The sequence below is a fragment of the Meles meles genome, chromosome 9 (assembly GCF_922984935.1).
Source record: "Meles meles chromosome 9, mMelMel3.1 paternal haplotype, whole genome shotgun sequence".
Classification (NCBI taxonomy): Eukaryota; Metazoa; Chordata; class Mammalia; order Carnivora; family Mustelidae; genus Meles; species Meles meles.
In genome coordinates, this window is record NC_060074.1 from 40,233,856 (window position 1) to 40,256,499 (window position 22,644).

The following is a 22,644-nucleotide window of genomic DNA, read 5'->3' on the forward strand; positions in this document are numbered from 1 at the left end:
TAAGATACCTGGGAATAAACCTAACCAAAGAGGTAAAGGATCTGTACTCAAGGAATTACAGAACACTCATGAAAGAAATTGAAGAAGACACAAAAAGATGGAAGACCATTCCATGCTCTTGGATCAGAAGAAAAAACATTGTTAAAATGTCTATACTGCCTAGAGCAATCTATACTTTTAATGCCACTGGTATTTTTCGAAGAGCTGGAGCAAATAATTCTAAAATTTGTATGGAATCAGAAGAGACCCCGAATTGCTAAGGAAATGTTGAAAAACAAAAACAAAACTGGCGGCATCATGTTACATGATTTCAAGCTTTACTACAAAGCTGTGATCACCAAGACAGCATGGTACTGGCATAAAAACAGACACATAGACCAGTGGAACAGAGTAGAGAGCCCAGATATGCACCCTCAACTCTATGGTCAAATAATCTTCGACAAAACAGGAAAAAATATACAATGGAAAAAAGACAGTCTCTTCAATAAATGGTGCTGGGAAAACTGGACAGCTATATGTAGAAGGAAACTCGACCATTCTCTTACACCATACATAAAGATAAACTCGAAATGGATAAAAGACCTCAATGTGAGACAGGAATCCATCAGAATCCTAGAGGAGAACATAGGCAGTAACCTCTTCGATATCAGCCACAGCAACGTCTTTCAAGATATATCTCCAAAGGCAAAGGAAACAAAAGTGAAAATGAACTTTTGGGACTTCGTCAAGATCAAAAGCTTCTGCACAGCAAAGGAAACACTCAACAAAACAAAAAGGCAACCAACGGAATGGGGGAAGATATTTGCAAATGACAGTACAGACAAAAGGTTGATATCCAGGATGTATAAAGAACTCCTCAAACTCAACATACACAAAACAGATAATCATATCAAAAAATGGGCAGAAGATATGAACAGACACTTTTCCAACGAAGACATACAAATGGTTATCAGACACATGAAAAAATGTTCATCATCACTAGCCATCAGGGAGATTCAAATTAAAACCACATTGAGATACCACCTTACACCAGTTAGAATGGCCAAAATTAGCAAGACAGGAAACAACGTGTGTTGGAGAGGATGTGGAGAAAGGGGAACCCTCTTACACTGTTGGTGGGAATGCAAGTTGGTGCAGCCACTCTGGAGAACGGTGTGGAGATTCCTCAAGAAATTAAAAATAGAGCTTCCCTATGACCCTGCAATTGCACTACTGGGTATTTACCCCAAAGATACAGACGTAGTGAAAAGAAGAGCCATCTGTACCCCAATGTTTATAGCAGCAAGGGCCACGGTCGCCAAACTGTGGAAAGAACCAAGATGCCCTTCAACGGATGAATGGATAAGGAAGATGTGGTCCGTATACACGATGGAGTATTATGCCTCCATCAGAAAGGATGCATACCCAACTTTTGTAGCAACATGGACGGGACTGGAAGAGATTATGCTGAGTGAAATAAGTCAAGCAGAGAGAGTCAAGTATCATATGGTTTCACTTATTTGTGGAGCATAACAAATAACATGGAGGACATTGGGAGATGGAGAGGAGAAGGAAGTTGAGGGAAATTGGAAGGGCAGGTGAACCATGAGAGACTATGGGCTCTGAATAAGAACCTGAGGGTTTTGAAGGGGCGGGGGGTGGGAGGTTGGGGGAACCAGGTGGTGGATAATAGGGAGGGCACGTATTACATGGAGCACTGGGTGTCGTGCAAAAACAATAAATACTGTTACGCTGAAAAAAAAAAATAATAATAAAAATATTTCTACGTAATACCTAGAAGTCACCAGCAGAGGGCAGCAGTGCCTCAGGGTGCTGAGGAAATGATGCTGGACCCTGAACCTCAACCGTGTCATTTTGGACAAAAGCAGAGCCTGGGTCCTGGGGTGTTGGCAACAGTGGACTCCAGGGGAACTTAGAACAGTCAAAATGGTTAGTTTCTCATCCAATTTGAGTTAGTCATCTGAAACGGGTAGGTTTGAAACAAGAAAGTTTTGAAAGGCCAAGACTGTAGGTCCCAGAGTGGTAAATGAATTCTGTCCAGTAGAAGACATCCAGGAGCCCTTAAAGAAGAGCTGTCATTGTGGCACTGTGAGTCCCAGAGTAAGGTTGTGTATGTGTGTGTGTGTGTGTGCGTGCGTGCGTGCGTGTGCACATGCTCTCCGTATCCTCCAGAAAGGGAGGTGAACACACTTGCATATATGCCAGCGTCTCTCTTTGAGCTGTCTTGTTCTGTTCTCACTGGGAAACTGAAGCAGCTTAATAGGGAGGGCCTGGGGATGCTGCTTGAATGTGAAACTGTGAGGGCAGGGGACTTGTGAATGCTGCCCCAGCTCCTAAACCCGGGGAGCTAGACAAGCCTCAGGGAGAGATGAAGACCTATCAGTGCATTTACATATCTTCTTTTTAAAAAAATTAATTTTGAGATGATTATCGATCCCACTGTACAAGTAGTTGCAAAAGTAATAGCGACCCTCTGTACCTTTCACCCAGTGCCCCCCATTGCTAACATCTCCCATAACTTTAGCATAATATCTAAACCAGGAGTGGACATGGGTACAATCCAGGCCTTATTCAGATGCCATGGCCTTTACCTGCATTTTGTGTGTGCGTGACATTGCTGACATCCACACTGCATTCACTGGCTGCCCCATGTGTCCTCAAGCTGTCTAGTACAGGCCTCACTTTCCTGCTGTCTTCTTCCCTACTCCCACCATGAAGTCCACCCAGCCCAAATGGGCACAGGTGTCTTTAGAGAGAGACTTTCCTGGGGCTAGGTGGCTTCTAGTGCCTCTCATATCCAGGTTTATGGAAGAGCTCAACATTTCCCAAAATGTGCTGTTTGTACCATGGTGTTACATGATACATACAAGAATTTTTTTTTAAAGATTTTATTTGTGTATTTGACAGAGATCACAAGTAGGCAGAGAGGCAGGCTGAGAGAGAGGAAGGGAAGCAGGAAGCAGGCTCCCCACTGAGCAGAGAGCCCGATGTGGGTCTCCATCCCAGGACCCGGGGATCATGACCCGAGTGGAAGGCAGAGGCTTTAACCCACTGAGCCACCCAGGCGCCCCTACATACATGATTTTTTTTAATATTCCTTTTTATTTTTTTTAAAGATTTATTTATTTATTTGGAAGGGAGAGAGAGTGCAGGTGGGAGGGACAGAGGAAGAGGGAGAGAGAGCCTTAACCAGACTCTGCTCAGTGTGCACCCATCACATTACTCGATCTCATGATCCTGAGATCATGACCCCAGCCGAAACCAAGAGCGGGTCACTTAACTGCACCACTCAAGCACCCCAGCAGTCCTTTTTAAATAATCTTTTTACTTAAAAAATCTTTTTACTTAAAACTCTTTTGAAATAGAGATATAGAAAGACACACAAAACAAAGGTAGAGCTTAATAGAGTATTATAAGGCAAACACCCCAAATGCTCTCGTACCCCAAGAAGTGGAATGTTGAGGCACCCCAATAGCACCTCCATGTTCCCCAGCCAAATCACAGTCGTGTCCCTCCCATCCCTCCCACCAAGAGTAACCACTACCTGGTTTTTAATAGTAATCGCTTCCTTGCATTTCTTTATGGTTTCAGCAACCAAGTGCGCATCTCTAGAAACTATGCTTTAGTCTTGCCCATTTTTTTTTCTTAAAATTTATTTATTTGAGGGAGAGAGCATGAGCGCATGAGCGGGAGAGGCAGAGGGAGAGGGAGAGAGAATCTCAAGCAGAGTCCATGCTGAGCGCAGAGCCCGACACAGGGCTTGATCTCATAACCCTGAGCCCAAACCGAGAGTTGGATGCTTACCCGACCACTGTGCCAGCCACGCATCCCAGTCTTGCCCACTTTTAAAAATATATCTTTCCCTCTCTTTAATCTTCAGAATCTCCTCTCATCCCATTCCTTTCTTTTTATTTTACCTGTTGAAGAATTCAGGCCCTTGGACTGTTGTTTTCTACCTGCTCATGGGAGAGTTCCATATGCTCTGCTGCCCTTTGTATTTGCTGCTCCTTGTCAGCTGGATTTCAAAGCTTGATCTGCCTTGGCTTCTGTCTCTCTGGCGAGACTCTAGGTGTGATGCGTTCCTTCATCAGGGGCCATGTGATATCAGGCTACCTCTCCCTTTGTGGTATTTGTGGCTGTGGATGCTCAGTCCCTAGACTCATTAATTCACTGGGGGTCCAAGATGGTGACATATATTGTTTTCATTGTGCTATGACTCACATTTTATTGCTTATTAATTTTGTCATTCCACACAATTTATAAGTAAATAGGCTTTAAGAAAATGTCTTGAGAGTGTTAAACAGATGATGGCGTTGTTGATGAGATTGTTCCAGTGCTCTACCCGAGGTAATGAAAAGAACCACAGCTGCCACCACTACCAAATGATGATGTTTTAATTCCATCATTTCTTTTTCATTTATTTGCTAGATTTCTTTATAAACAGATGCTTCCTCTCATCTACCATGAGGTTACCCAGTGGTATAGCTCATGTAGAAGAGACTGGATAAATGCTTTCTTTATTCCCTATATTTATCAGTTTGCAGAATAATAACCTGCCTCCTTATTATCCTCTGCAGGTGACCAGTTCATTTTTTCAATATCCTCATGAACTCACGGATTTAAAGAAATTTGATGAGTTTTAATCTGTTGCAATTATTACTATGCTCAAAGCTCAAATTGTCCTGTCTTTGGCCAGTGGGAACCCCTCTGTGTTGGCTTCTGTGTTTTTTTGACACTACCCCAGTACACAGCCCATCCACGATGGCTCGTGTGCTGTCACGTACGTCAGGACGGCCCAGATGCTTTTTGTACATTTTCTCCCCCGACCTCTCAGTCATTTCTCTGTGCAGCCCGGACCTTTAGTGGGAAATGGCATCTTGTGACCACAATGTGGACTCCAAGGATGCTCACTGCTACGAATTGGTCCTTGTTTCCAGGCCTTTTCAATGGATGGAGCTATTCAATACAGATAGAATGATAGATTAAATACCTCATAAGTTCATACTGTTTTTCCAATTAAATTTCAGGACTATAGATTTTTTTTATTTAATCTTTTAAAAAATTACAGCTGTCTCTTCTTTCTTCCACACTGAGAATCCTAATTTTTAGGACACAGGGGACGATAGCTAAAATAGCTCAAAATTACTCATTTGTTTTAGGCAACATTACACACACAACAGGGAATATTAGCGCTAATGCTGCTACCATGAGAATGATCACTGAGACGAGTTTAAAAGTTCCCGTGCTCGCTCTGGCAGGACATGACTAAAATTGGAATGATACTGAGAAGATTAGCACAGTCCCTACACAAGGGTGACACACAAATTCATGAAGTATTCCATATTTTTTAAAAAAAGAAGTTTGCACCCCAATGTTTATTGCTGTTCTGTATCTACATCAATAGAGTTTACGGCCTTCATATACCATATTCTCTGCCTTTTAAACATCATATAGTTCTGGTTCTACAAGTAACTATGTATTTACTGCTCTCTGCTAGTTCTCATGCTGATGTAGCTAGTAACTTGGGCAGTCTGAGTATTGTTCTCTAGTAAATTCTTCAGGAAGTGCTCATGGGAGCAATATTCCTGCGTTCTTGTACACTGATAACAGTTTGTACCTTTTATACTTGAAAGTCCGTTTCCTTGAATATAAAATCCTGGGCTCACACTTTTGCCTGAGATATCTCACACCATTTATTTTTCTGATACAAAGAAGTGCTGTTGAGAAGTCTGATGATAATCTAATTTTCCTTCCCTTGTAACTCACTTGTTCTTTGTCACTTCAATGATTAAAGGATTCCCCCTCGCTTAATAGCCAGTAAATTTACTAAAATATGCCTTGGTGTTGCTCATTCTGAGTCAGTTTTCTCAAGCATGTTGTATTCTTTTTTAATAAATGTGCCCTAGTTATTCATCTATTGATTCTCAGCTTCCAAGACCATCTTCACCGTCTGCTCTGCAGAAATGGACTGGACCCCGTAGCTGTTTCTCCTTCGAGAGCAGGCCCAGTGCTCCACTTTGTCAGTAGAGGGCGCTGGAGAGGCGCTGGAGGCGGAAGGGGTTTCTCTTCCTGACCTGAGTGTGCCTCCTGCACAAGGCTGATGGGGTGCCTGTCTTGCGTGGAGCTGTCTTCGCTCCAGCAGAGACTGGTGGTCAGCAGCACAGGGCACTACCCATGGGGAATTTCCCTTGGGTGGTTTCAGCTTCAGCAAACTTCTCCAGGATCCAGTGAGTCACAACTGTGTCCCCCTTCCAAGGTCTTGGCATAGGTCCTGAGGTAGGAGGACCTTTTCTTGGTTCTTCTATCTCAGACCTAGGTGTAGAGACTTTTCCCTTCATCTGCTACTTTTGTATTCTTTAAAGTTCCTTTTACTCTTTACTGGCCATTTCTCCATTATTCCAACCTCCTGTTGTAGTTAATAATCCTTGATATGAAACTTTGCTGTTCTAATTCCTTTGTAGTTTCTTTCTCCTTCATGAATCCTGACTAATACAATGTAATATCAAATCTCTCCCCTCCCGCTCCCCCTCCTTTAATTTCAGGGAAGTTTCCTTGAATTTTAGTTTCTAGTATTTGTTCTGTTTCCTTGTTATGAGTTTCATTTCCAGGCACTCCTTTGACTATTTCCTATATTTTCTCTTGAACTCCTTTATGTGTGCTTTTCTTTTTTGATTTTTTAAAAAAGATTGTACTTATTTATTTAACAGACAGAGATCACAAGTAGGCAGAGAGGCAGGCTGAGAGAGAGGGGGAAGCAGGATCCTTGCTGAGCAGAGAGCCCAACGCGGAACTCGATCCCAGGACCCTGAGAACATGACCTAAGCTGAAGGCAGAGGCTTAACCTACTGAGCCACCCAGGCACCTCTCTTTTGATTTAAAAAAATTCTACTTTTCACATTTTATTTCTCGTTAGCATCATTGTGCTCTTGTATTTTTTTTTCATTTCTCTTCATACCTGAAATGATTGTTTCTTTTATTTCTAAATCTGTCCTAAGTGCTATCGTCTCACTTCTGAGTTCTTCTAATTATGACTTTTGTAATGTCTTTTTTTTTTTTTTTTTGACTTGGAATAGTTGGTACAGTTTCACTTACTCTCTATATGGATGTTATTCTGCTTCTTATTCTCCTTTTTCTTTTTTAATAGAACTTTGGGTGCAATTTTTTAAAAAAATATTTTATTTATTTGACAGAGAGAAATCACAACTAGGCAGAGAGGCAGGCAGAGAGAAAGGAGGAAGCAGGCTCCCTGCGGAGCCTGATGCGGGGCTCGATCCCTGGACCCTGGGATCATGACCTGAGCCGAAGGCAGAGGCTTTAACCCACTGAGCCACCCAGGTGCCCCTGGGTGCAATTTAACATTGATACTTTGTGTTCCTTATTTTTTTCTTTATGTGAAATTTTCTGAACTTTTGGTATGAGGTGGGTTGAGGGAAATTTCCTAATTTCTGTAATTTTAGTATAATTTTAAAAAATATTTTTAGTATTTAGTATATTTTTAGTATAATTTTAAAAAAATTATTATTAGGGGGTGCCTGATGGTAAAATTGGTTAAGCACCTGCCTCAGTGTCGGCTGAGGTCTTGATCTCAGTGTTGTGAGATTGAGCCCCATGTCAGGTTCCACACTTAGTGTGGAGTCTGCTTAAGACTTCCTCTACCTTTCCCTCTTCCCCTTTCAAGTAAATAAATCTTTTTATAAAAAGAATTATTAGAACTGATAACAAATTCAATAGGGTTGCAGAATACGAAATTAATATTAAAAAAAACCCAATTGTAGTTCTATACATTTGCAATGCACAATCTGGAAATAAAATTAAGAAAACAATTTCATTTATAATAACACAAAAAGGAGTGAAATGAATAACTTTGACAACAGAAGTGTAAAACATGTATTGATCATGGGAAGGGCAGAGGGAGAGGGAGAGAGAGAATCCCAAGCTGGCTCTGCACTGAGCATGGAGCCCCATGTGGGGCTTGATCCCACAACCTCAAGACCATGACTTGAGCCAAAACCAAGAGTTGGACTCAACTCACTCTGCCACCCAGTTGCCCCAGAAGTGTAAAACTTATAGTCTTAAAACTACAAAACATTGTTGAATTTTAAAATTCCAAATAAATGGAAAGACATCTTATGTTCATGGATCAAAAAACTTAACATTATTAAAATGGTAATATTCCCCTAGTTGATCTGCAGATTCAATGCAATCTCTGGCAGAATTCCAGCTGGTTCTTTGCAGAAATTGACAAAATGATCCTAAAATTCATATGGAAACTCAAGAGGCCTAGAACACCAAAAATATCTTGAAATAGAAGAACTTTGGAGGACTTCACAATTTCAAAATTTACTTAAAAAAAAAAAACCCTACCAAAATAGTGATTAAGAGAATGTGGTAGCAGCATAAAGACAGGCATATGGGGGCGCCTGGGTGGCTCAGTGGTTTAAGCCTCTGCCTTCGGCTCAGGTCATGATCTCAGGGTCCTGGGATCGAGCCCCACATCGGGCTCTCTGCTCGGTGGGGAGCCTGTTTCTCCCTCTCTCTCTGCCTGCCTCTCTGCCTACTTATGACCTCTCTCTCTGTCAAATAAATAAATAAAATATTAAAAAAAAAAAGACAGGCATATAGATCAATGGAATAGAAGTCAGAGTCCATAGGGGTGCCTGGGTGGGTTATGCCTCTGCCTTTGGCTCAGGTCATGATCTCAGGGTCCTGGGATCGAGCCCCGCATCGGGCTCTCTTCTCAGCAGGGAACCTGTTTCCTCCTCCCTCTCTCTGCCTGCCTCTCTGCCTACTTGTGACCTCTGTCAAATAAATAAATAAATAAAATCTTTGAAAAAAAAAAAAAAAGTCAGAGTCCATAAATAAATCTCAACTGATTTTTGACAAGGGCATCAGGACAAATCCATGGGGGAAGGATAGTTTGTGTGTGTGTGTGTGTATATGTGCGCTCGCTCATGTGTATGTGTGTTTGTTTTGTGGATCTAATTGTTTTTATTAAGCGATTCATGAATCACACAGCATCCCATCTGGTAAGTAGAGGGGCACTCCCAGAATAGGGTTTTTAACAAATGATACTGGGACAACGGATATCCACATGCCGAAAAAGTGAAGTTGTGTATCTGCCTCACATTAGATACCCTCGCATCAGATTAACTCCAATTGAGTCCCAGACCTAAACACAGGAGCTAAAACTATAAAATTCTTAGGAAAAAATAGAGATAAATCTTTGTCATCTCGGACACTAAGACAAAAAATAAGTAAATTAGATTTCATCAAAATTAAAAGTTTTGTGCTAAAGATACCAACAAGAAACTTAAAGGACAACCTACTGAACAGGAGAGAAGATTTACAAATTATGTATCTGATAGGGTACTAGTATCTAGACTATATAGAGAACTCTTACAACTGAATAACAAAAAGACAAATAACTGTGGTATAATAAGAAAGATGCTTGGTTCTTGTTCTCTGTTCCTGGCACAGAGCTCTTAAAACTCGTAGAATTTCCTGAGTGATAAAGGTGATAGGAGTGTCTTTTTTTTCTCATGGGTTGACTCTTTGTCCACCTCTAGGTAGCTTCAGGACAGGGGCTGGTTCCCAGAAAGACCAAGTCTTGCTTAAAAGCTTGGAACTTTCAGCCCCACCCCCCACCTCCAGGGAGAGGAGGGGGCTGGAAGTTGAGATCATCAGTGGCACAGTCATGCCTCCATAATAAAACCTCCACCAGAACCCCTAAATAACAGGATTCGAGAGCTTCTGAGAAGGTGAAAACATTCACCTGTCAGGAGGATGGCACAGCCCAACTCCATGAGGTCAGAGGCTCCCGTTGGGAGGACTCGTTGGGATTTTCCTGAGCTTTATGAGTTGTCCTAGTAAATTATTGAACCTGGGATAGGTGGGAACCCCTGACTCTTAGGCAAGGTGGATAGAAAGTAGGTAATAGGATGCAATACTTGTAGCTGGCTTCTGAAGTAGGGGCAGTCTTGTGGTGCTGAGCTTTTAAACTTGTGGAGCCTGTTGCAAAGTCCAGGTAGTATTAGAGGAAGACTGAATGACTGGACATCCAGTTGGTGTTGGAGAGTTGGGTGAGGTTGGAAAAAACACAACGTATCGTGTCAGGAAGGGAAAAAAAAACCTCCACCAATTAAAAAATGGGCAAAGGGGGCGCCTGGGTGGCTCAGTGGGTTAAAGCTTCTGCCTTCGGCTTAGGTCATGATCCCAGGGTACTGGGATGAAGCCCCACATCGAGCCCCACATCAGGCTCTCTGCTCAGCGGGGAGCCTGCTTCCTCCTCTCTCTCTGCCTGCCTCTCTGCCTACTTGTAATCTCTATCTGTCAAATAAATAAAATCTTAAAAAAATGGGCAAAGGATCTGAGTAGACATTTTTCTTTTCTTTTTTTTTAAGATTTATTTATTAGAGAGAGAGAGACAGATCACAAGTAGGCAGAGAGGCAGGCAGAGAGAGAGGGGGAAGCAGGTTCCCTGCTGAGCAGAGAGCCCGATGCAGGGCTTAATCCCAGGACCCTGAGATGATGACCTGAGCTGAAGGCAGAGGCATAACTCACTGAGCCACCCAGGCGCCCCTGAATAGACATTTTTCAAAGAAGATATACAAAGGCCAATACACATGAAAAGATGAACAGTGTTTATCAGAGAAATGCAAAACAAACCCACAATGAGATACCACTCCACACCCATTAAAATTGCTATAATCAAAAAGATAATAACAAGTGTTGTTAAGAACGTGGAGAAATTGGAGCCCTCATACACTGCGGGTGATAATGTACAATGGAGCAGCCACTTTGGAAAATGGTCCAGTAGTTCCTCAAGAAGTTCCACATAAAGTTACCACCTGACCCAGCAGTCCCACTCCTAGGTATATACCAAGAGATGGGAAACATTCTATCCATACAGAACCCTAACACAAATGTTTGCCATTCTTTCTTTTGGGGATCGTGGTGAGCAGGCATGGGTCAGGCTGAGTCCTGAGTCCAGACTCAGCCTGACTGGGGATGGTATTACCAGGTTCTTTTTTTATTAGTATTTTTTTAAAAGATTTAAATTTATTTGAGAGAGAGAGAGAGCATGAGCGGGGGAGCAGAAGGAGAAAGACAAGCAGACTCTGCACTGAGTGGGGAGCCTGATGTGGGGCTTGATTGCACGACCCTGAGATCATGACCTGAGGTGAAACCAAGAGGCAAACACTTAACTGAGCCCCTCAGCTGCCCCATTCCAGGCTCCTTTTGATTGCTCTTGAGGGCAATCTTTTCTCCTCTTCTTGAACATTTTTGGCGAGTTGGGAAAAGCCTTCTTGTAAGCCCCAAGGAGTGCCATCAAACACTAATCTGTAACTAACGCCTCTCCAGCAGGGCCTCTGGGCATGGGACCTGTATGGTTGCAGGCGTGTGGGCGTCTCACTGTTTGGTCAAGCATCCCAGAGGGGCGGGAGGGCAGTGATCAGTCATTCTCTGCCGTGAGTGAATCCGGGGGCCTCCACATTGCAAAATAAGTTTTTCAGCAAGAGCTCTGACACAGGAACGGCAGGCTGTGGCTGGCTGTCCACTGTTTGTGCTTTCCTCCAAGACACAGCTGGGGGGAGGCTTAAGTTCCATGCAGGAGATACTTATCCAGAAACATTAGTCAGTCCTGACATTCCATGACCTCATAAAAATGCTAACACCCTTTTTCTCGTCCACATGTAACCTTAGAAAAAATTTAACCTGGCCTCAGCCATAATTTATATGGGCAAATAATACCCTGCTTATACTTTAACACTGTCATCAAGAAACTTCCTTATCTTTGTCACACACCAAAATGACACACCAAAAGTTTATTATCTGCCACTGAAGATTTCTTTTTATGGCTCTTAGATACGTATGGCCCTCCAATACCACAGGAGAGTCAGACTGCTGCAGAACAAAAGAGCCCAACTTCCATCAACAATGTAGCGATGCCTGGTGTTCAGTGAATATTTTTTTCACTGCTTCCCTGTAAGTGGGAAATGCCCGAAGTCACACACAGATGTTAACAACCGGACCACTTTCCAAGCTCAGGGATGGCTTGGAAATCACGATGGTGGCCAGTCCTCTGTCTCCACCTGCATCCCACCCCTGCCGTTTATGTCTCCTCTCCCAGCCCAGACCGTCACCTTCCCAGAAGGAGACTTGGGAAAAGTTGTGTCTCTTTATTTTTCCAGATGTGCTTCAGAATCATTTGGGCATATTTCCTAAAAATTTCCATCGAGATTTTGATTGACATTTAAATATATACATCAATTTGAAAAGAAACATCATAACAACATTGAGTCTTATCACAAACATGACATGTCTTTGTATTTTCTGGTCTTTTATAACTCTCAGTTTTTGTACAGTTTCTGCACAATTTATTGTTAAACTAATTCTTAAGTATTTTCCTTTTATAGTTGCTATGGTGTTTGGGGGTCTGCCCTTATCCTTTTGTTGTTTAGCTGTTGGTATAGAGGAAAGCAATCTATTTGTGAATTATTTTATATCTGTTCACTTTAACTAAGCTCTTATTAGTCCTAATAATTCTAATTTTTGTTTGATTATTTTAGCAATACAATCACATTATCAACAAATGATCATTCTGTCTCCTGTCTTTCCCTTCCTTGAGCTGAACCTCTTTTTCAGCTGTTTCTTATTGTGTTCGGCAGAACGGATCCTTTCTTAAATAAACCTTTCGTTAGGGAAGACATTTAGGACTCCACAGAATATTTAAAGGACAAAACCATGAAAGTGACATATCTCAGTTTCTGGGATGCTGCCAATGCAGTACTTAGAGGAGATTTATTGTTCCCAGTGCTTATATTATGGAGAGGAAAAAAAGAGAAACAATAAATCAAGTCCATACCTGATGAACTTTGTTCCCTTTAAGTTACAAACCAAGAGAAAGGAGAAAAAAAGGAAGTAATAAATTTAAACAAAACGGAGGAAGAAGAGAGAGCATTGATAAACTTAATCAATAGCACGTGGGAGGAAATGGCCCTTTCGCAGAATGGGGCAAAGCGGCACAGGAGGGCGGAAGGGGCCCAGCCCTTCCAGACAGCCTGCTCTTCCTTCCCATCAGATACCTGGGGGCAGGTGGGCTTGGGGAAGGGGATTCAGTTGACCCTGCAGCCACCCCCTGGCTGCATCCCAGAAACTGGGATGACTGGAGTTCTTACCCCAGTGAGTACCCCAGAAGGACTTGGGGTCAAATAGAGGATGCTCAAAATCAGGAAAGCACCCAGCAGACCCTGCATGCAGGGAGAGGGAGACATCAAGCTTGAGGCTGGTGCATCCCCTCATGGGGCTTACACCCATACTTTGTCAATCCACACAGTCTTACCCTGCCTATAGGGTCTTCCTTTCTCTCTGTTTTACCCATTTTTAATTAAACAAACAAACAAACACTGGGTGCCTGGGTGGCTCAGAGGGTTAAGTCTCTGCCTTCAGCTCAGGTCATGGTCTCAGGGTCCTGTGATTGAGCCCCGCATCGGGCTCTCTGCTCAGCGGGAAGCCTGCTTTCCCCTTTCTCTCTGCCTGCCTCTCTGTCTACTTGGATCTCTTGATCTCTCTCTCTGTCAAATAAATAAATAAAATCTTTAAAAAAAAAAAAACCAGAAAACTAAATTTCATCTTGATGGAGAAAAGGGCAAGATCTTGGTTTTGCCCGCCCTCAGGCTAGGGCATTTGGGGATCAGATACCACAGGCTGGGGGAAGTGGAGGCACACAGGTGACAAGTGTGGGCACAGAGAGGAGAGACCGGCTATGCTGGGCTCACAAGTTCTTTTTGGGCTGGTTCTTTGGAGGATCTAATATTATGTTTATTTTAGGGAACATTCCTTTACAGTCTTAAAAAAATTGATAAGCCATTAGCCAAATTCTAAAAAAGGAGCGAATGCAAATTAATATACTCTGAAAAAAGGAATGAACTAATACAAAACATGTTTTACAAGCAAAATGAGGGAAGCAGATTCTCAGCAGTCTGCTTGTATGTTTTTGTAACAAAATAGAAATTAATATCTTCCCAGGGGCTCATCATCTATTCCCTTCAACTCAATGTAATATGCAGCTTTTTTTTTTTTAATAGAGAAGAAAAAGCTCCCAGCTGCTTTTTTGAACAAGCCGAAACAGAAGGACATCTTAGAGTCGATCTGGATCTGCTGAGAGTCACTGGGTGGCCCCTTTGTTTTGCAGTGGAAGGAGAGTGGGCTCTCATTTTCCAGGTGGGGGTCAGTGAGGAACAGTCCTAGCAGGTGTGGGACTCCCTGGTGTGCAGAATTCTGGCACACAGTAACTAAGAGCCCCCAGGGAAGAAAGATCTGAGACCCCAGCCCCCGGCCCCTTCTCCCTGAGATCTGAAGTGAGGGAGGCCCATGGGGTCATCTAGAGGACTCTGGCCAGGGTTGCTCAGCTGACAGGACTGTGCTGTTCCAGGCATCGCATGGGCAGAGGCTGGGAGGTCCCTGGTTCAGCCATCCTGCTGGTGTGGAGCTTTGGGCAGAATCCCAAGCTCATGAAGGTGACCTAAGGAAACTGAGGCCTTGGAGTTCAGATGAGGGGCAAGCCAGGGTCATCTCTGGAGGGATCCATAGCATTCTGCAGATTTTGGACCCGTTCTTAGCAGCGACATTTGGTGGCAGCATCAGAGACAAAGACGTTAGTGGTTCTCTTTACCTGGTGGCATGTGTGTATTAGGGAGGCCTCAGGATGGAAAGACTGAACTCCTGCTAATAGGAGCTTGTAGACATGTAATTAGAATTTCGAAGAGATGTGGCTCCCTTTTTATGCTAAGCTGTTGAAGCAGGTCACGTTGTTTCTCTCCATGCACTTAACACTATATATTAATTTTCAGTATTTTGCGAAGTCAAGTTAGTTTGGGCAGCTTTAAGAAGGGAAACAGGGATGCCCAGGTGGCTCAGTAGGTTAAGCGTTGGACTCTTGATTTCAGCTCAGGTCATGATCTCGGGCTCCAGGGATTGAGCTCGTGTAGTGTTCCCTCTCAGCACAGAGTCTGCTTGTCCTTTTCCCTCTGCTCCTCCCCCTGCTCTCTCTCTCTTTCTCTGAAATAAATAAATATAATCTTTAAAAAAAAAGAGGGGAAACATATATTTACCACAAACACATCTAAATTTCAAAGTTTTAGAACAGGACATTTTCTTTAATGGTCAAATAGGTCTTCCAGTTGGCTTTACTTAAGGAAATGCCAGCTGCTCTAACAAATGAGCTTCAGGATCTACGGGGCTCCAGCATGATACGAAGTCCAAAGTGGGTGTTGTGCTTGGCAGCCTGGCTCTGATTCTTGGGCCCTGGACCCTGCCATCTGCTGCCTTTCAACATGTCACTTCCACGGTCATCGTGCTTGTACTCATCAAGCTGACTGAGGGACGAAGAGCGTAGAGGATCACACATGGGAGCTTCTCATGGGCCAGGCCTAAAAAGCGACACATGTCACTTCTGCCCACACTCCTTTGATGTGGACTTCACATGGTCTCACCCAACTGCAAAGGAGGCTGGGAAGTGAAGTCCAGCGACAGCTGGGAGAAGAGGACATTCTCTGGTGAACAGATAATGGTTTGTATTGCAGACATGACCACTGATTATCGCAAGAGACCCAGAGTGGCCCCACAAAAGTTGGACCGGAAATGCGAAGTTCAGTGTGAAAATGTCAAAGTCCTTGAAACATGTTTGGTTTTGTTTGGATGAAGGAGGAAGTGAAGAGTACATTTCTCTTGTAGGGAAACGAGTTTCTGATGTGATTCTTGGACCCAACTCATCAACAGTACTGAAATTTGCTCCCTATGCTCTGCCTTCACAGCCTGTCATTTCTGTTGATCTGAGAGTTGGGGTCAAAGAGCATAATGAAACATTCTTCACCGTTCACCTGTGAACCATTGTTCTGAGGATTCTTCACGGCCCCTCCCGTGTCATCTGCCCGGTGATGTGCACACTTGTGCAGCTTTAGTCCTTTGAGGCATTCGGAGCATTGAAGGCTGTGCTGAGAAGTGATGCCGGGTCTAGGTACAGGTGGGCTGGCCGCCACACAGCCTGCAGGAGCCGAATGGGGGTATCCAGTTGTTTGGGTGGGTGTGATTACCTCTGCGGTCTCCCTGAAAGCACCTGAAGGAACTTTGCAAGGGGAGATGGCCCTTGGGAGTAAATCAGGATTGTCCCTGTGGGCATATACAGGTGACTTCCATGAGTGTGCTGAGGGCTGGTGAGGTCTGGGGAAACATGTCGTCCAGAGCGTATTCATCTTGCGGGTGGTACCGTGGTCCCTCCAACAGGAAGTGCTGTCTCTGCTGCTGCATTTGCTACATGTCCTACCCGGGAACACTCAGGGGTTGGTACCAGCTTCTGCGTGATGCTGTGGGCTGTGCACCTACTCTGCGCCAGGCACCTACTGGGGGCTCAGTGGACACTATCCCCTCGTCCTTGGGACCCGCTGCAGGACAGGTTCTGGGGCAGACTAGTTCTAGAAACCAGAGGCTCCTCCCAGCTCCTCAGGCAGTGGGTGTTCATTGAGGGATCCAGAAGCCCCCAGGTGCTCCATCTTCTGGGATATTTTCTAAATAGCTCGTCTGATTTTACTGCTTGTGTTGAATGGTGAAAGGGGGCTACCTCACAGGAAGGTGAACTGTTCAACTCAATTTTTTATAGTCTTAAAAATCCTCTAGGTTTCCATTATCAGCAACTTCCCCTGTATGCCTCTTGACAGCCTGAAGCCTCCTGGACATTTGAAGAGGTGCCCCCAACATGTCCTGATTCCATTTTGGGGGTCCTTTCTCTGCCTTCTCCAAACTTGGCCTCCTCGTTGCACCAAGTGATTTAACTTTCCCTCTCCTTGGTGTCTGGGCCTCCCTGGGCAGCCCCAGACCCATTAATATTCTCTGCTAAACAGATTATCTGTTTAGCACTCGCATTGGAAGCACGGAGGAGCTATGAGAATTTTGTCTTTCTTTCCTGCTTTTGTTTCTCCCTTCCCCACAAGCCCCCAGAGGGGAGGACAGCTGTGTAAAGGTTTCTTTCCCTGCTGATATGAAGCAGGCTACCTCCTCCATCCCCTCCCCACCCCAGGCAAACATGGCTGCAGCCTCCTGTTCTCTTTTATAATAGGATGGAGCAGTGTCCCCCCAGCAGTCCCAACCCAGGAACCCCGGTGCACCTGCCCCCTGGAGATGAGTTGTGGATTCAAGGCAACTCTAGGACCAGGATTCAGTCATCTGATAAAAGGATGGTCTGGGGCTTCCCTGCCAGGCTTCATCACGGCCTACTGAGACCCAGCTGCTCCCCAGTGCCTGGTCCCTGTCCCATTCCCCCCACCAGCCATTGTGATTTGCTCCTCATTTTTTCCGATAAAAGTATCTGAAAGGGAATCTGATTGGCCTAATTCATGCCAAACACTCATAGGTCAGATGCTCAACCTGGCCAACCAGCTGTGCTCAAGGTAGTACGGAATACCTCCACCTCGAGAGGGATGGAGGTGCTGGGCATTTCCTGCTGCTGCTGGGATGGGCTGTGTAGTAGAGTCTCCCATTTTACCCAAAGTCATACAGCTAAAGGTCAGAGGCAAGAGATAAATCCAAGTCCTTTCATGCCAAAGCCGCTTAACTACCATCTCCTTGTTCTGCGTTCACCTGTCAAAGGCAGAGGTGGGAGACACAAGAGGGTGGAAAGGGATTCTTTGGCCAAGACTAAAATATGGCCTGAATGGTGGACATAAAGTATTACATTTGATCACTCCTATAGTAGATACATTTACAACCCCATCAAGAATAGTTATCAAACCCTTAAACAAAAAGACCTCACCCTGAAAGATAATGCAAGAAAAGAAGCCAGCAAATCATTACCCCAATTTTTGAGAAGTGGTGTGAATTGCATATTAAAAAGTCAAGGGAATGGGGTGAGGTCATCTTAAAATGGCAGAAGGCCCCTCAAATTAGAGCCAGCTGTGCTCAGGCTCCACACCTGGCTGCACACACGAGCCAGTCCGCGTGACAGATGAGTTAGGAATGGGATAGAAACCATCCCGGGAACCCACAGGAAATGCAAGTCCCTCGCCAGGTAGGAGCTGAAGTAGGAACGCAAGGATATGAGCAGCCATTTCAACTCTCCACAGTTCAACACTTCAGAAAAATTCTCCAGGGGTTTTAAAGCTTTCCATCCTTGTGTTTTATTTTGTGAATTTTAGAAACTGCCTTCTCCCAGTCTCTTTCTCCTCCTGGGGCCTCATGATTACTTCCTGTTCCAGGCACCTGCAAGATAGTCCCAGTTTCCCCTGATTAAGACTTCTGAGTATATATCCCAAGTCCTTCCAGTGATCTCGGTTCCGGGGGCATCCTCTTTGAAGGCGTATTCACGGAAGGATGGCATGATTCCAACCAAGACTACCTGGGTTTGAAGCCCCATTCTAATTTTCACTAGCATAGTGAGCTAGTGTCTATGCCTTGGTTTTCTCATCTGTAAAATGGGGATAAGTATAGTAATCACCTAGTAATTGTTGTGGGGATTACATGAGATGATTCATGTTAATTGTTTGAACAGTGCCCACCACATAGTAACTGCTTTACAAATATTAGCTCTTTTACTGTAAAGTAGAAGATAGGAAAGGGGTTAAATGGCATTTTTTTTTTAAACAAACCTTAGCCCTTTGGGCCATTCCAGAGAAAGGCACAGAAAGGAATGCCATGGGACTGCCTCATCTGGGGCTTAGGATGTCCCTACTGGCATCTCCCTACGGGTCTTAGTCCCCTCCAAACGTCATGTCTGAGAGGGACTCTATGAACTGTTGTCTGCTGCCCCTGCAATGCTAGATTCCAGTGCTCTTCTCTCCCTTTGTCATGGGTGCTTGTTCGATGGCTCATCCAATATCCATTTCCCTGTTTTAAAGCCCTTAGTCTCTTTGGGGAGATTCACCCCTATCCCAATGGGTGAAGCAGTAGATCAGGAAGTTCCCAAGCTGATTGCTGGAGAGACCAAAAGGGTCTTCAGAGCCCATCACAGAACTCAGACTGCCCAGCCCATGACTCCTCAGGTCAGAGGACCTGGGACTCTGAGATACCCAGAACGGAAAAGAAGAGAGTCAATGTTGACTCATTGCAGATACAGTGACATCCCGGCCCCTGCTCTGTGAGCTCGTTTCTTCTGCTTTCCCATTGGCCTTCTGCGTCACCTGACATCCCTCCTATATGCTTCCTCCTGGCCAGACTCACAGACTCCCTTGTTCGCGACCAAAAACCTCTAACACTCGTTTGGTGAATTTCATTGGGAGCTGTTCAATTTCGCAGCTCTGACAGATTAAAAGGATGAAGGCCACTATTGGTTTCAAAATCACTTCTGATCCACAAATTAAAGTCCAGATGGAAGGTCGTAGAATAATGAAAAGTTTCTGAACTTGTGTTTGTATTCTGATTCTTGTTCATCTGCTTAGAATACTTAGACGTGATCTCTCAGGTCTGCTCTCTGTCTCTCTCTCTCTCTCAAAACCTTTCCATGTCACGTCATCCTGGTCAGGAGTCTCCAGGCTTGTCAGGCAGAGTGTCAAAAACTGGCCCATGGAACTGGAATCAAACGTGTAACCTTGCTTACCAACACCAGAATCTCTTTAACGTTCAGCTTTCTTCTTCTTTTTTAGCACAGCACTTCACAAACTCACTCCCCTCTTTCCATTTCAGGCCTGCCCTCCTAAATGCTCATCTCAGGGTCTTTGGCCTCTGGTCTCTCTACTCCTTCCAAGTCCATCACAGTTAGAACCCAGGACCCCAGAATCTTTTTCAGCACTCCTATGATTCCACATGGCCACCCATGAACCGGGAGCCAGTTATTGGAGAAGTTCGTCGGTGTTGGTGGTAAATCATTGTGTCCCGTCTTACATCCATGCTCTTGGTTTGAGATGCTGAGTTGCTCTTCTCACCCGAAATGCAACCAGTACTTCAGCCTCCTCTCCCTCTTCTTCCCTTTACTAAACTTCCACTCCACCTGCACCACAGAGACAGTCCTGCCTCTCACTTCTTATTCCACCTAATGAAGTCCTCAACTTCAGGAAGACAGCCGGCCCCAGGCCATTTACCCTCCCCTCTCTGAATGCAGAGTATTGGAGCTCGGTGAGGTTCTCTCACTCTCACATGCTCTCCTTGGTGCCCCTCCTATCTTGCCCTTTCTCTCCCTCTGTGTTAGAGGTAGTGTCCCCACAGCCCCACCAGCTCCTAACCCAGATCCTTTCACATATAGTCCTGGCAGCCCTGTGTCACACCCCTCCTCCCCCTGCTCCCCAGGCCACCGCTAGGCACCCTTCCTGCTCCTTCCTCATGTCAGACCCTGGTGACTCCTCCTACAAGGAGAGGTTGTCACAGGACCACCGAGACAAAGAGAGGAGGCCAGGTAGCCTTGGGGCTTTGATGAGACTGACTTGGATGCCAGGTCGGGTTGGGTAGTTGAAGCTGAGTGAGAACTTGTGGAAGAAGGCCTGGTAAAGCCCTAGCTTGACACATGGTGGCGACTTAACGCTCGGGAAGGCCCTGGCCGGTGGAAATCCAGAAGTCACTGCATCCAAAGGAGCGAAGAGAGAAAACCTGTCTCATCACAGCAAGGGAAAGCAGCCATCTGTTTTTTTGCCCAGTGGTTCACCGAAAATATTTTACCAAAGGACACTTTTCCTATCTGGAAGTGGGTCACTCGAGTCACGGAAGGAGTCCTTTTGAGGCCAGAGGAGTTCCTGACTCCCCTGACTCAGAACATCAAAACCACACCGGAAAACCTGAACACACAAGGCCACAGTCTCCAATTCAGTTGAGAGGATCTGCCGCCCTCCGGGGCCCAAAGCCAGAGAATGTGCGGGAGGAGACTTTGTTGCAGGGACCTAAATTTAACCAGCTGGAGGTCTTTTTAAACAATCATCCTATTCATATATTTAAAATAAATTGTGCATCTTTTAGCAAGCAGTCAGCATTTCATTAAGATGGAAGATGGAACAGAGTGTTCTTGGCTGGGTTGGTCCCAGAGTCCCAGGCTCCTTTTCAGGACTTCTCAGCATGTGGTAAAGACATTTATTAAGGTGAATGTGTTTCAGCCCTGACAGATTGGAAGCCCGCATTACCTACCCGGCAAGCTTCTGCCAGCCGAATGAGGGGCACACAGGGAAGAGAAGGCTTTCCGAAGTGATGTCATATCTCCTGACATTCTCCCAGGCTCCTGGAGGGAGTGAGGAAGTTAGAGACCAAAGGCAAGTTTTAGAATGCTAGACAGTTTTACCAAGATCTCTCGGGAAGTGTTACTAAAATGCAACCCAGGGGTATGTTCATTAAAATAGCATGAAATGGTTAAAAAAGAAGTTTTCAAAAATAGACTTTAGGATCCATGGGAAGTCAACATGTATTAAAGGAGAAAATAGGAGAACATTCCTTGAAAAGATCAACAAATGATGAGAGCTTCCAGCAAGTTTTACAAAGAAAAAGTACACATAATTAGGCACGAATGGGGAGGACTAACCCTGGATGAAGCCCCTGATACCGAAACCTGACAGATCAGCACACACAAAAAAGGGTCAATCTATCTTCTGAATGTCTTAAATAAAATATTAGCAAATCTGATTCATCAGCACATCAAGCCAGTTTTATTATAAGAGTGCAAGAGTAGTTAAATATTTGGGAAATTTGGACTTGTAATTTACAACATGAATAGGATAAAAGTAAAAAAAAAAACCTTAAATATAATTATCTTCAGTGCCTTTCAAACTTTCTAACGCATATAAGAATTACTTGGGGCTCCTGTAAATTTACAGATTCTGCATCAGTATGTCTGGGGCTGGATCTATCTCCTTCCGACAAGCTCTTGGATGCTACCCATGACGGCGATTTAAGGATTCCACCTTCAAGACAAGAAATGCAGAATCTCAAGTCCCAGACCTCTGGAGTCACAACCTGAATTTTATCAAGATTGCTGGGTGATTTGCATGCGCATTAAAGTTCGAGAAGCAAAGGGCCAACTCCATTGCTCTCATTCCCTGGGTAGATGTTACAGTTACGGGAGGCTTATCCTCCACTCTGGACCAATTAAATCAGAATCCAGGTGAGAGAGCACGCAGCCAAGAGTATTTTTAAAAATTCTAGGTGATTTTTTAAAAGATTTTATTTATTTATTTGACAGAGAGAGATCACAAGTAGGCAGAGAGGCAGGCAGAGAGAGAGAGAGAGGAGGAAGCAGGCTCCCTGCTGAGCAGAGAGCCTGATGCGGGACTCGATCCCAGGACCCTGAGATCATGACCTGAGCCGAAGGCAGTGGCTTAACCCACTGAGCCACCCAGGTGCCCCTAGGTGATTTTTTAAAAAAGATTTTATTTATTTGAGAGAGAAAGCATGAGCATGGGGAGGGAAAGGGAGAAAGAGAGGGAGAGGAAGGAGCAGATTCCCTGCCTAGCAGGGAGCCTGATGCTTGGCTCCATCCTCTTACCCTGGGATCAGGACCTGAGCCAAAGGCAGAAGCTTAACCGACTGAGCCACCCAGGTGCCCCTCCAGGTGATTCTAATGTGAAGCCAATGACTTAAGTATATGCTGAAAACACACTAGATATTATTTAACACCCATTTCTGACCAAAACACTCAGAATTCTAACGACAGGTATGTGGTTTCTTAGCATGGTTGAAAGTATT

The 22,644-nt window shown here is 44.5% G+C and overlaps 1 non-coding gene across 1 annotated transcript; it reads left to right on the top strand.

Moving 5' to 3' along the window:
• The first annotated feature begins 5,238 nt into the window (after positions 1-5,238).
• On the top strand, positions 5,239-5,348 carry LOC123951239. The gene has a single exon (XR_006820389.1). It is a non-coding gene; the product is annotated as a U6 spliceosomal RNA (small nuclear RNA).
• The last annotated feature ends 17,296 nt before the right edge of the window (positions 5,349-22,644 follow it).